This window comes from Erinaceus europaeus, chromosome 12 (assembly GCF_950295315.1).
Source record: "Erinaceus europaeus chromosome 12, mEriEur2.1, whole genome shotgun sequence".
In the NCBI taxonomy this organism is placed as follows: domain Eukaryota; kingdom Metazoa; phylum Chordata; class Mammalia; order Eulipotyphla; family Erinaceidae; genus Erinaceus; species Erinaceus europaeus.
Window position 1 is genome coordinate 33,255,406 of NC_080173.1, and position 12,925 is coordinate 33,268,330.

Below are 12,925 nucleotides of genomic sequence, written 5' to 3' on the forward strand. Positions count from 1 at the left end.
TTTAGCATATATAAACTACTTTTTGACATGTGATGATTCAGCTCTTCTACCCCTTTTCTCTATTGATATTGTAGTAAATTTTTTTTTTCCTGTGAGCTGCTATTTCATTAACATTCACTTAAGGGCAACGTTTATGTGTTAAGGGCTAGGTGATGGTGCACCTGGTTAAGTGCATACATTACAGTTTGCTAAGACCTGGGTTCAAGCCTCTGGTCCCTACTTGCAGGGAGAAAGCTTCACAAGTGCTGAAGCTGGTCTGCAGGTATCTCTGTCTCTCTCCCTCCTTATCTCCTATCTCCCTAAAATTTCTCTGTTTTATCAAATAAAATAAAGTTAAAAAATAAAATTAAAAAAATTTTCAAACTGAAATACTAATATATATCCAATGACAGTACAGCATCCGATTAGGGCAATTATAACATGTTTTCAACATCTACAATTCTCTGATTCTCTGGATGGTAATTAGGTATTCAATAATTCAATTCTAATAGAAACTTCCTGAGGTTGCTGCTAGATGCCACAGATTAAAAGGGTCAGTTCCCCAAGACTGTCTTTCATTTTAGACAGAAGTCTTAAGTGTTGGCCCACCTGTATTTCTGAGTGACTTCCATGGCGCCCCCCACTAGGGGTTTATAACTTGCTAGAATAGTTCACAGACTCAGGAATATAGTTTGCTTACATTTTCTGGTTTAATATAAAGGATACAACTAAGGGATGGTCAAATGGAGAAAGTGCTTAGAGTAAGGCATTGGGAGGTGGCAGTGTAAAGTTTCTACACCCTCCAAGGCATGCCATCCTCCCCACACACACCTTGGTGTGGTCATCAAAGCAAAAACTCCCTGAGTGTCATTATTTAATTTTTTTTAAAAAATAAAACCAATCTTTAGCTTTCCTTCCCCACAGCTTGGGGGATGGGGTTGAAAGCTCTAGTTTTCTGATCTTAATGTTTATTTTATTTTATTTCATTTTTAATTTTTTTATTTATAAAAAGTAAACACTGACAAAACCATAGGATAAGAGGGGTATAACTCCACACAATTCCCACCACCAGAACTCCGTATCTCATCCCCTCTCTTGTTAGCTTTCCTATTTTATAACCCTCTGGGAGTATGAACCCAAGGTTATTGTGGGATGCAGAAGGTGGAAGGTCTGGCTTCTGTAATTGCTTTCTCGCTGAACATGGGCATTGACAGGTCGATCCATACTCCCAGCCTGCCTCTCTCTTTCCCTAGTGGGGTGTGGTTCTGGGGAATCGGAGCTCCAGGTAACATTGGTGGGGTTGTCTATCCAGGGAAGTCTGGCTGGCATCAGGCTAGCATCTGGAACCTAGTGGCTGAAAAGAGAGTTAACATATAAAGCCAAACAAATTGTTGACCAATCATGGACCTAAAGGCTGGAATAGTGCAGATGAAGAGTTGGGGGTCTCCGTTTTGTAGATAGCTAGTAGGCATATTTTAGTTATATTCCAAAGAGCCTGTGGCTATACTAGTTTTTTTTTTTCCCTGAGCCTGAAATCTGATATGCAGGTGGATCCAAATTATTGTCTGGGGAGATGATGCTGTGGCTGGAAAAAGGACCAGAAAGCTGGATCAGGAAAAAGAATAGCTCCCAAATATTGAGATAATCATGTGGTTTTTGGTTTTGCCTTTATTGATGTGGTGAATGACATTGATTGATTTACGTTTGCTGAACCAACCTTGCATTCCTGGGATAAATTTCACTTGGTCATGATGAGCAATCTTTTTTTTTTTTTTTTTTTTGTAGACCTGGTTCACCACTTGTGAAGTGACTCCCGTACACGTGGGGAGCCGGGGCTCGAACCGGATTCTTATGCTGTTCCTTGTGCTTTGCACCGCCTGCGCTTAACCCACTGCGCTACCGCCCAACTCCCTAACAATCTTTTTGATATACTGCTATATCTGATTGGTCAGGATCTTGTTTAATATTTTGGCATCTATGTTCATCAGAGATATTGGTGGTAGTTTTCCAAATATGGGAAAAGTATATAAATATTGTTGACTGTAAACCCCATCGATATGATGTCATCTGGAGCCCATATTCAGGGTAGGAGCCTATGTGACCTCTGCATCCCTGTAGATCTGATCTCACATTCTGTGGTCATGAGTAGGAACGTTCCAAGCTGCCCCAATAACGGGACCCATCTTCCTCAGGTGTAGCATAGAGTATGTTGTCCAGCCTCCCTTCGGAGGATGGAATATTCTCTATAGTTGTTGATCCAAGTCTAGGGCAAAGTCCTATGGAGGCCCACACCGGGGTTTATTGTGTTGTTCCTGATAGAGATGACTAGTAACAATAGAGATAGGGATTTATTAGAGGTCTATGCCCATCATGTCTGTTTGGGAATCTCAGGACTCCCTGATCAGGGCCCCAGCTGGTGGAATGGCCTGATAGTGACTAAAGAGTCATCTTGAAATAAGGCCAGTCTCTTGCCCTTATTCAGCTTTTGTAGTCCTTGCTTTGCTAAGGTTAGCTTTGGAGTGAGTGAGGGAAGTGTAATAGGAAGTAGGTGAGGAGGGTATCCTATTGCATTATGAAGTTTATACTGACTCACTACAGACTATTATGTACTTTTGCTTTCAGTTATATATTTTGCCCAAATTTATGGATACATGTGAGTATATGCTCTATCTCATGGGACCTGTTCTATATCTAGGTTTTGGGACTTTGTTAGGAATTGAACCACCTGGAATGGAATTAGAGAATCCTATGAAAGGAAAGATCTCACCCGAGTAATGAGGCTGGAAGGGTTGACATTCCACGACTGATGTCTCTGGACACAGTCTGAAGTGAAGCATACCAAGGTGGTCCTCATTACGTTGATTAGGCTGGGATCGGTAGATGCGATATCATTTGGTATGAATTGAGAGAAGCATGCAGAAAAGTGAGCTCCACCCTATAGGTTCCAGGACTGGGGAAAATATAGGCTCTATAGAGGAAGTAGGAGGTTCCTGCTGTCTTAGGGTTTAAGAAGGCAATAGAGGGAGTCTGGCGGTAGTGCAGTGGGTTAAGTGCATGTGGCACAAAACGCAATGACTGGCATAAGGATCCCAGTTCGAGCCCCTGACTCCCCACCTGCAGGGGAGTCGCTTCACAGGCAGTGAAGCAGGTCTGCAGGTGTCTGTCTTTCTCTACCCCTCTCTGTCTTCCCCTCCTCTCTCCATTTCTCTTTATCCTATCCAACAATGACAACATCAATAATAACTGCAACAACAATAAAAAACAAGGGCGACAAAAGGGAAAATAAATAAAATATGAAAAAAAATTTTAAAAAGGCAATACTTATTGCTATAATCATATTATTTAGCAATTGGGTTAACTTTGAAATATCCCTTTGTTAGAATTTGCTGTATCATACACAACATCACCATAATATATGTCCAGTGACATTATTTGTATATACCTGTGCCAACAGTTGCTTCTGTTTTCCCTGGTCTAAGCTTTTAAGAGAGTCGACATATTGAAGACTCATCCTATGGTCTGTGCATTAAAAAGTTTGATACATTCAATTTTTCCCCCATCTTACTGTTTTTTTTTTCTTTCTAATAAAGCCCTAGACTTAGGTTTTCTACGGTCCTGGTCCCTAGGCCACATTAAACTCAGTAGTTATTGAAAGGGATTGTTTATGAATAACAAAGCACACTCCTATCACTCAGGAAATTCCAACAGTTTTATGAGGTCTGTGCCAGGAACCAGAGGCAAAGATTCATCCATCCATCCATCCATCCATCCATCCATCCATCCATCCATCATCTATCTTCTACTGATCTATTTATCTACCAACATATGTGTTAGTGTTAGTTTCTTTTATATGCTGGATATATAATCCTAGACAAGTACAAAGTCTGAAAACATGGATATACTATGTTTTCCTAACACAGCAGGGCCTGGGTTCAAGCCCCCAATCCTCAACTACTTGAGAAGTAGGAGAAACTTCATGAGTGGTGAAGCGGGACTGCAGGTATCTTGTTTTTTTAAAAATTTATTTCTTTATTGGGGAATTAATGTTTTACATTCAACAGTAAATACAATAGTTTGTTCATGCATAACATTGCCCAGTTTCCCATTTAACAGTAAAACCCCCACTATGTCATTTATCATCCTTCATGGACCTGTATTCTCCCCACCCACCCACCCCAGAGTCTTTTACTTTGGTGCGATACGCCAATTCCATTTCACGTTCTACTTGTGTTTTCTTTTCTGATCTTGTTTTTCAACTTCGGCCTGAGAGTGAGATCATCCCATATTCATCCTTCTGTTTCTGACTTATTTCACTCAACATGAACCTTTCAAGGTCCATCCAAGATAGGCTAAAAATGGTGAAGTCACCATTTTTTACAGCTGAGTAGTATTCCATTGTGTATCTATACCACAACTTGCTCAGCCACTCATCTGTTGTTGGACACCTGGGTTGCTTCCAGGTTTTGGCTATTACAAATTGTGCTGCCAAGAACATATGTGTACACAGATCTTTTTGGATGGATATGTTGGGGTCCTTAGGATATATCCCAGGAGAGGAATTGCAGGATCATAGGGTAGGTCCATTTCTAGCCTTCTGAGAGTTCTCCAGACTGTTCTCCACAGAGGCTGGACCAATTGACATTCCCACCAGCAGTGTAGGAGTGTTCCTTTGACCCCACACCCTCTCCAGCATTTGTTGCTGTTACCTTTTCTGATGTATGACATTCTCACAGGAGTGAAGTGATATCTCATTGTTGTCTTGATTTGCATTTCTCTGACAATCAGAGAGTTGGAGCATTTTTTCATGTGTTTCTCAACCATTTGGATCTCTTCTGTGGTGAATATTCTGTCCAAATCCTCCCCCCATTTTTGGATGGGGTTATTTGTTGTCTTGTTGTAGAGTTTGGCTCTTTATATATGTTGGTTATTAAACTCTTATCTGATGTATGGCATGTAAAGATCTTCTCCTATTGTGTGAGGGGTCTCTTGGTTTGGGTAGTGGTTTCTTTTGCTGTGAAGAAGCTTTTTAATTTGATGTAGTCCCATAGGTTTATACTTGCCTTAGTCTTCTTTGTAATTGGATTCGCTTCATTGAAAATGTCTTTAAAATTTATGCGGAAAAGAGTTCTCCCAATATTTTCCTCTAAGTATCTGATAGTTTGTGGTCTAACATCCAAGTCCTTGATCCACTTGGAATTTACTTTTGTATTTGGTCAAATACAGTGATTCAGTTTCATTCTTCTGCATGTTTCAACCCATTGTTTCCAACACCATTTGTTGAAGAGACTCTGCTTTCCCCATGTAATAGTCTGGGCCCCTTTGTCAAAGATTAGATGTCCATAGGTGTGGGGCCTCATTTCTGGGCTCTCAATTCTATTCCACTGGTCAGTGTGTCTATTCATGTTCCAGTACCAAGCAGTTTTGATGACAGCGGCCCTATAATATAGTTTGAGATCTGGCAGTGTGATGCCTCCGGTTCTGTTCTTTTTTCTCAAGATTGTTTTGGCAATTCTAGGTCTTTTCTGGTTCCAGATAAACATTTGTAGCATTTTTTCTATTCTCCTAAAAATGTGCTTGGGATCTTGATGGGGATAGCATTAAATTTGTAAATGGCTCTGGGTAATACATTCATTTTGATGATGTTAATTCTTCCAACCCATGAACATGGAATATCTTTCCACTTCTTTGTGTCTTTTTCAATTTCTTTGAATAGTGACTCATAATTTTCAGTATACAAGTCTTTCACTTCTTTGGTTAGGTTTACTCCTAGATGTTTTATTGTTTTTGTTGCTATAGTAAAAGGAATTGATTTCTGGATTTCAATTTCTTCTAGCTTAGTGTTTGCATAGAGGAATGCCACTGACTTTTGAATGTTAAGGGATCTTACTGTATTGAATGTTAAGGGATCTTACTGTATTGCCTGATGATTTCCAAAAGCTTCTTGCTGGATTCTTTAGGTTTTTCTATGTATATTATTATGTCATCTGCAAATAAGGAGAGTTTGACTTCTTCTCTTCCAATCTGTATCCCTTTAATTCTTTGCTCCTGCCTGATTGCTATGGCAAGAACTTCCAACACTATGTTGAATAGTAATGGTGATAGTGGGCAGCCCTGTCTAATACCTGATCTCAGTGGAAATGCTTCCAGTTTTTCACCTTTGAGTATGATGTTGGCTGTAGGTTTGCTATATATAGACTCCACTATCTTGAGGAATTTTCCATCTATTCCCATTTTTTGTAGTGTTTTGATCATAAAGGGATGTTGTATTTTGTCAAAGGCTTTCTCTGCATCTATTGATATGACCATGTGGTTTTTGGTCTTGCTTTTGTTGATGTGGTGGATCACATTGATTGATTTATGTATCTCATGCCAGAGATAAACCCCACTTGGTCATGATGAACAATCTTTTTAATATACTGCTGTATCTGGTTGGCTAGAATATTGTTTAATATTTTTGCATCTATGTTCATCAGAGATATTGGTCTGTAGTTTTCTTTTTTTGGTTGTGTCCCTGTCTGCTTTTGGTATCAGAGTGATGTTAGCTTCATAGAAGCTAACAGGGAGTATTCCAGTTTCCTCAATCTTCTGGAAGACTTTTAAAAGTAGAGGTAGTAGTTCTTTGAAGGTTTTGTAGAATTCATTTGTAAAACAATCTGGTCTAGGACTTTTATTTTTGGGAAGATTTTTGATAACTGTTTCAATTTAATTAGCTGTGATGGGCCTGTTCATATTATCCACTTCCTCTTTACTTAGTTTTGGAAATTGGTATATATCTAGGAAATCGTCCATTTCTTCCAGGTTCTCTAGCTTGGTGGTATATAGTTGTTCATAGAAGCCTCTCATGATATGTTGAATTTCTGCGGTGTCTATTGTGATATCTCCTCTTTCATTTACTATCTGATTTATTTGGGTCTTCTCCCTTTTTTGTTTTGTGAGTCTGGCTAAGGTTTGTTGATTTTGTTCACTCTTTCGAAGAACCAACATTTACTTTTGTTGATCTTTTGTATGGTTTTCCTATTCTCAATGTTATTTATTTCTGCCCTAACTTTAGTGATTTCTGTCCTTCTGGTTGCTTTAGGGTTCCTTTGTTGTTGTTCTTCTAGGTCTTTAAGATGTGCAATCAGGCTGTTTATTTGTGCATTTTCTTGTTTTCTAATGTGTGCTTGTGTAGCTATGAACTTCCCTCTTAGGACTGCTTTAACTGTGTCCCAAATATTTTGATAGCTTGTGTCTTCATTTTCATTGAAGTCTTGAAACATTTTGATTTCTTCCTTGATTTCCTCTTTGACCCAGAGGTTGTTAAGAAGTGTACTGTTGAGCTTCCACATTTTGGCACTGTTACTAATCTTTTGTTGATTGTTAAGTGTTAGTTTAATTCCACTGTGGTCTGAGAAGATGCTTGGGATGATTTCAATGCTCTTGAATTGGCTGATGCTGTCTTAGTGGCCTAACATATGGTCTATCCTTGAGAATGACCCATGTGAATTTGAGTAAAATGTGTATTCCAGTTTCTTGGGATGAATGACTCTGAAAATGTCTAATAGTTCTAGTTTATCTATCTCTTCATTTAGCTCCCTTATGTCTTTATTCTGCCTGGATGATCTGTCAAGTTGAGAGAGTGGAGTGTTGAAGTCCCCTACTATGACTGTGTTGCTGTTAATATATTGCTGTAGCTCTTTCAGTAGATGTTTGATGTATTTAGATGGCTTCTCATTGGGTGCCTAGATGTTAATAATTGTTAAGTCCTCTTGATTGACTGATCCTCTGAGCATTAAGTAGTGTCCATTCCTATCTTTTTAATCTTACCTATTTTAAAGTCTATCATGTCAGATATGAGAATAGCTGTTCCTGCCCTTTTTTGTGAGCCATTGGCTTGTATGATAGTTTTCCATCCTTTCACTTTAAGTCTGTATTTGTCTTGTTGAGTAGGTGGGTTTCCTGTAGGCAGCATATTGTTGGGTTGTGTTTTCTGATCCATCTTCCTCTTCTGTGTCTTTTAATAGGTGAATTCAGGCCATTGACATTTATTGATATCAAAGATTGAAGATATTTTAACGCCATTCTTGTAGAGTTTTAGAGTGTTTTGATATATGTCCTATTTGTGGTGGTCTGATTGTTTATAGGAGACCTTTCAGAACTTCTTTCAGGGCAGGCTTGGTGATAGTTGATTCCTTCAACTGTTGCTTGTCTGAGAAGGTTTTGATGCCTCCATCTAGTCTGAATGACAGTCTAGCAGGATATAGTATTCTTGGTTGAAAGCCTTTCTCATTGAGCACTTGATGGATATCTTGCCATTCTCTTCTGGCCTGTAGTGTTTGTTTGGAGAAGTCTGCTGCTAATCTTATGGGTTTTCCTTTGTAGGTGACTCTTTGTTTTTTCTCTTGCAGCCTTCAGGATCCTTTCTTTATCCTTATTCCTTTCCATTCTAAGTATGATATGTCTTGGTGTCTTTAGTTCTGGGTTAATTCTGTTTGGGACCCTCTGAGCTTCTTGAATCTTTATGTCTTTGATGTTGTCTAGACTAGAGAAATTTTCAGCTATTATGGCCTGGAGAATGCTTTCTTCCTCTCCTTTTCTTTCTTCCTCTGGTATGCCAATAATGCGTATATTGTTTCTTTTGAAGTCATCCCATAGGACTCTATTGTTGTTTTCAGTATCTCTTAATCTCTTTTTGAGATCTCTTACTTCTTTTTTAGTTGTCTCTAATTCATCCTTGATCTTGCTAATTATGTCTTTAGCCTCATAGATTCTATTCTCTCTGCCCTCTACTGTTTCTGGAGTTTATCTGTTTTGTTGCCGTGTTCTGATACTGTTTTAGCTTGTTCAGCTAGTTGCATTCTTAGCTCAGCGATTTCAGCTTTCAGCTCTCTAATAACCATGAGATAATTAGTATTTTCTTTCATAGTCTCATTTGTTGTTTCTGTATTTCTGATTACAATTTTTTCAAATTCTTTACTCACTCCTGTTATTATTTCCTTAGCTAGTGTTTGAATGTTGAACTTGTTATTTTGTGCTTCACCCTCTGGAGTACTTTTAGCTGGACTCTTGTCCTGGTTTGATTCTCCAATATTTCTTCTTGTTGTTTTAACCATTTTATATATTATGTTATGAGTTCCCTTTATCAGTACTTTTCAAATTTTCAAATCACGATTGCCTGGATTGAGTTGTGTCTTAGTAAGTTAATTGAAGGGTTCACAGTGGTGGAAGTTAACAGTTGTTTCAGTAGTATTTACATCTGAGTTGGAGCTCAATGGTTTAAAAGCCTTTTTTTTTTTTTCTTTCTGTAGGCTATGGGAGCCTGAGGGCTTTTAAACTATCAATAGGCTTTAGCTTAATCACTGACTTCTGATGAAGAGATAAAGCAGGGTGTGGCAGAGATAATCCAGTGGTTATGCAAAGAGACTTTCACAGCCCCTCAGCTATGCCACCAGGGTATAGGTCTTCTCCTGAGTTTCCTGGTTAGATCTCTTCCCATGGTGTCCCTCCCTGTTGCTGCTCCAGATTCTGAGGGCAGTAGCAGTGGAGACTCAGAGTTGTACTTGGTGAGTCCCTGGGGAGTCCTCTCCTCCCTTCAGCTGTCCCCTTGTTGGTGGAGCAGACTGGAGGTGGTGTCTCAACTGATAAACTGCTGGACTGTTAGCAGTCACTTAATCTGTCCTTAAGGTCCTTTCTCTTCTCTGTCACCAGCCACAGGTGTTTGTACTCACCGGTGATTTAGTGGGTTCCTGTGGTCATTCAAGTCCTGTCTTGTTTCGGTCCTGGGTGGTCTCCTTTGGTATTCCTAGTTGATCCAGGAGAGGAGAGGAGAGGAGAGGAGAGAAAGCGATCTGCTGCTGCTCCTAGCTCTGCCTCCAGAAGTCCAAAGGGACTGCAAGTTTCTTTCTCTTTCCCTCTCTACCTTCCCCTTCCCTCTCAATCTCTCTCTGTCACTATCCAAATAAGCAAATGTTTTTAAAAAGAGAGATTATGAATAATAAGTAGAAGTAAAGTAGTAAAAACAGAGAATTGTTACAAACTGTGACAAAAGCTATGTGAATCTGGTCCTTCTCTCTAATTCTCTGTTTTAAATATCTTGCTGTATGTGTTTCTTTGCACCATAGTTGACTGTCAGTAACTGAAACTATGGAAAGCACAGCTGGTATCATAATTGTTTAGGATATGCTAATATGACTTTTTAAAACTAAAAATACCAAATTTTCATATTTCCTGGAGACTCTTTTTAATATTTTATTTATTTATTTTGAATGGATTGTCGGCATTCTCCCAGACAGGTAGTCGCGAGGAGGGAGATCTGGACTAGCCGGACCCCCCTTCTGGGGCTGAGCCGGAGGGAGAGTGTCGGTGGCTTGAGAAAAGAAAAGACACCATGTCGGGAGTTCTGTCAAGACAGTGACTCACTTTATTGAGGAAAAGGCTATTTTTTATAGGCAGGGGGTAGAGGCAGGGATGGAATGGTAGGGTGAGATGACGTTAGAGGTGGTGTGAGATGGAGTCACAGTCAGTGGGGCCTATGCTCTTTACGCATCATCAGCTGGAGGGCAGAGGTGAATTCAGGCACGGCCTACAGGAAATGCTGTGTTACTCTGAGGAAGTTAGTGACCGTCAACAAAACTTGAGCCAGGCTTAGGGAGTGTCTGCTGGGCCTAGATCGGGACCAAGCAGGCCTCGACATGGAGACAGAGAGAAATTAAGATACGAGGATAAATAAGAGGAAGAGAGAGAGGTGCCTGCCGTACTACTTTACCATTCATGAAACTTTCCCCCCTGCAAGTGGGGGAGCAAGGGCTTGAACCTAGGTCCTTCTGCATTGTAACATATGCATTCTTCTGAATGCACCGCCGTCTGGCCACCCTCCTGGAGACGTTTATACTTCATAAACATAACAACAGATCCATAGATTCCAATTTGGAAAACCACTACCAAGAGTCAGCACTAGGAGGTGTACTTTTATGTAGTTCAGTGCTTATGGGACAGGGCAGAGGAGACCTGGCACTCTTAGAAAAAGTTACTATTTGGGCTAGGCAGTGGTACATTTGATTGAGTGTATACATTACCATGTGCAATGACCTGGATTCAAGTTCCCAGTCTCCACCTATAGGGGAGAAGCTTCCCAAGTAGTGAAGCAATGCTAGAGGTGTCTCTCTTTCTCTCTGTTTCCCCCTCCCATCTCAATTTCTCTGTCCTATCAAACAAAAAGAAAGAAAAGTAAATGGCCATCAGGTGTACTAGATTCATAGTGCAGCACCAGCTATTCCTTTCCCTCCCCTCTCCTTCCTAGCCCCCCTCCCCTCCCTTTCCCTCTCCTCTCCTCTCCTCATCTCTTATACTTTGCTTAATGTAGGTCAAATCCAATGTCCATCTATATCCACACTTGAAAAAAATGATACTGGGCAAGAATTAGGTGTCAATTTTTGCTCATTCTACGAAAGACTCATCCCTTTTGGAAATTTAGCTCTCTCCTCTCCTCTCCTCTCCTCTCCTCTCCTCTCCTCTCCTCTCCTCTCCTCTCCTCTCCTCTCCTCTCCCCTTCCCTCCTCTCCTCTCCTCTCCTTTCCTCTCTTTTCCTCCCTTTTCCCTTTCCTTTCTTTTTTTAAATCAGTTTGTTGTGGGGGGATTTTAATGGTTTACAATGCAGTTGTTGACATAGGGGTATAATCTCTCATCTTGTCATGAAAGTTCTCTGTAGAACACTCTCACCCACAACTTAGCTATTTCTTTTCATGACTTGTAAATTTTTATTGTTATGTTAAACGTTGTGTATAAAATAATTATAGTGGCTAAACATATTATTTTCCTATAGAGAAAACCATGAGTTTTCCATTACAAGATACTCAATTCAATCAGAAGGTGACCTAAGCCAGAGTTTATTGAGCTTAGTTTACCTTTGATTTCAAATATCTTAGACTGAGATATGTCCTGTACACGCTATAGGGACCTCCCTTAACAGCACCTAGGAATATAAGAATTCCAAGACTAAGGAAACCTCTGTGTATGCCTTTTTTGTTAATCATTTTTTTGTGTGTGTGTCTAGTGTCACCTCACATTTAATTTGAACTATTGGTGGTGAGTAGAGTTAACTTTGTGTTTGAGGATCTTTCATACTTAATCTATCATAGAAATCTGGGTAACAGGATCGGGCAGTAGCTCAGTGGGTTAAGTGCACATGGCGCAAAACACAAGGACTGGCATAAGGATCCAGGTTCGAGCCCCCAGCTCCCCACCTGCAGGGGAGTCACTTCACAGGTGGTGAAGCAGATTTACAGGTGTCTGTCTTTCTCTCCCTCTGTCTGTCTTCCCTTCCACTCTCCATTTCTCTCTGTCCTATCCAACAATGATGACATCAATAACAACAATAATAACTACAACAATAAAACAACAAGGGCAACAAAAGGGAAAAATAAATAAAAATAAAAAATAAAAGAAATCTGGGTGACCAATCACTTTGCTTAATGTAGGTCAAATCCAATGTCCAGCTTTATCCACACTTGGTAAAATGACTCTGGGCCAGAATTAGGTGCCAATTTTTGCTCATTCTATGAAAGACTTATCCCTTTTTGAAATTTAGCTCTTTTAGATTTAATTGTATTCATAGTGCTCCTGTATGTTTAATTTTTATGCTCTCTTTTTTATGCCTCCCTGTTTGTTTCTGGTTACTGCAGTGTAAAGACTTGTTTGGCATGCCCTATATCCTAACCAGAAATGAAGTTCTGGAAAACACTACTTGAAAGGAGCTGCTTTCATTCAGCATACACTGAATGTTACTCTGCTATGATCATTTAATAATATAGCAGAGAATACTATATCATAAAGTTACTTTAATTCTGTTTAGTTAAATTAATTCTTTTCATTAAAGTTTTAAGGACCTAATATAAAATATAGCTGTATTTCTAAAAGAAAAATCTATTTATGACTATTTATAATACCAATTTATAGACATAAATTCATT

General features: G+C 39.5%; 1 protein-coding gene across 1 annotated transcript in view; it reads left to right on the plus strand.

Annotated features, from left to right (window-relative positions):
• DNAH12 (dynein axonemal heavy chain 12) overlaps positions 1–12,925 on the plus strand; it is a 273,128-nt gene that overhangs the window by 125,075 nt on the left and 135,128 nt on the right. The window lies entirely within an intron of this gene.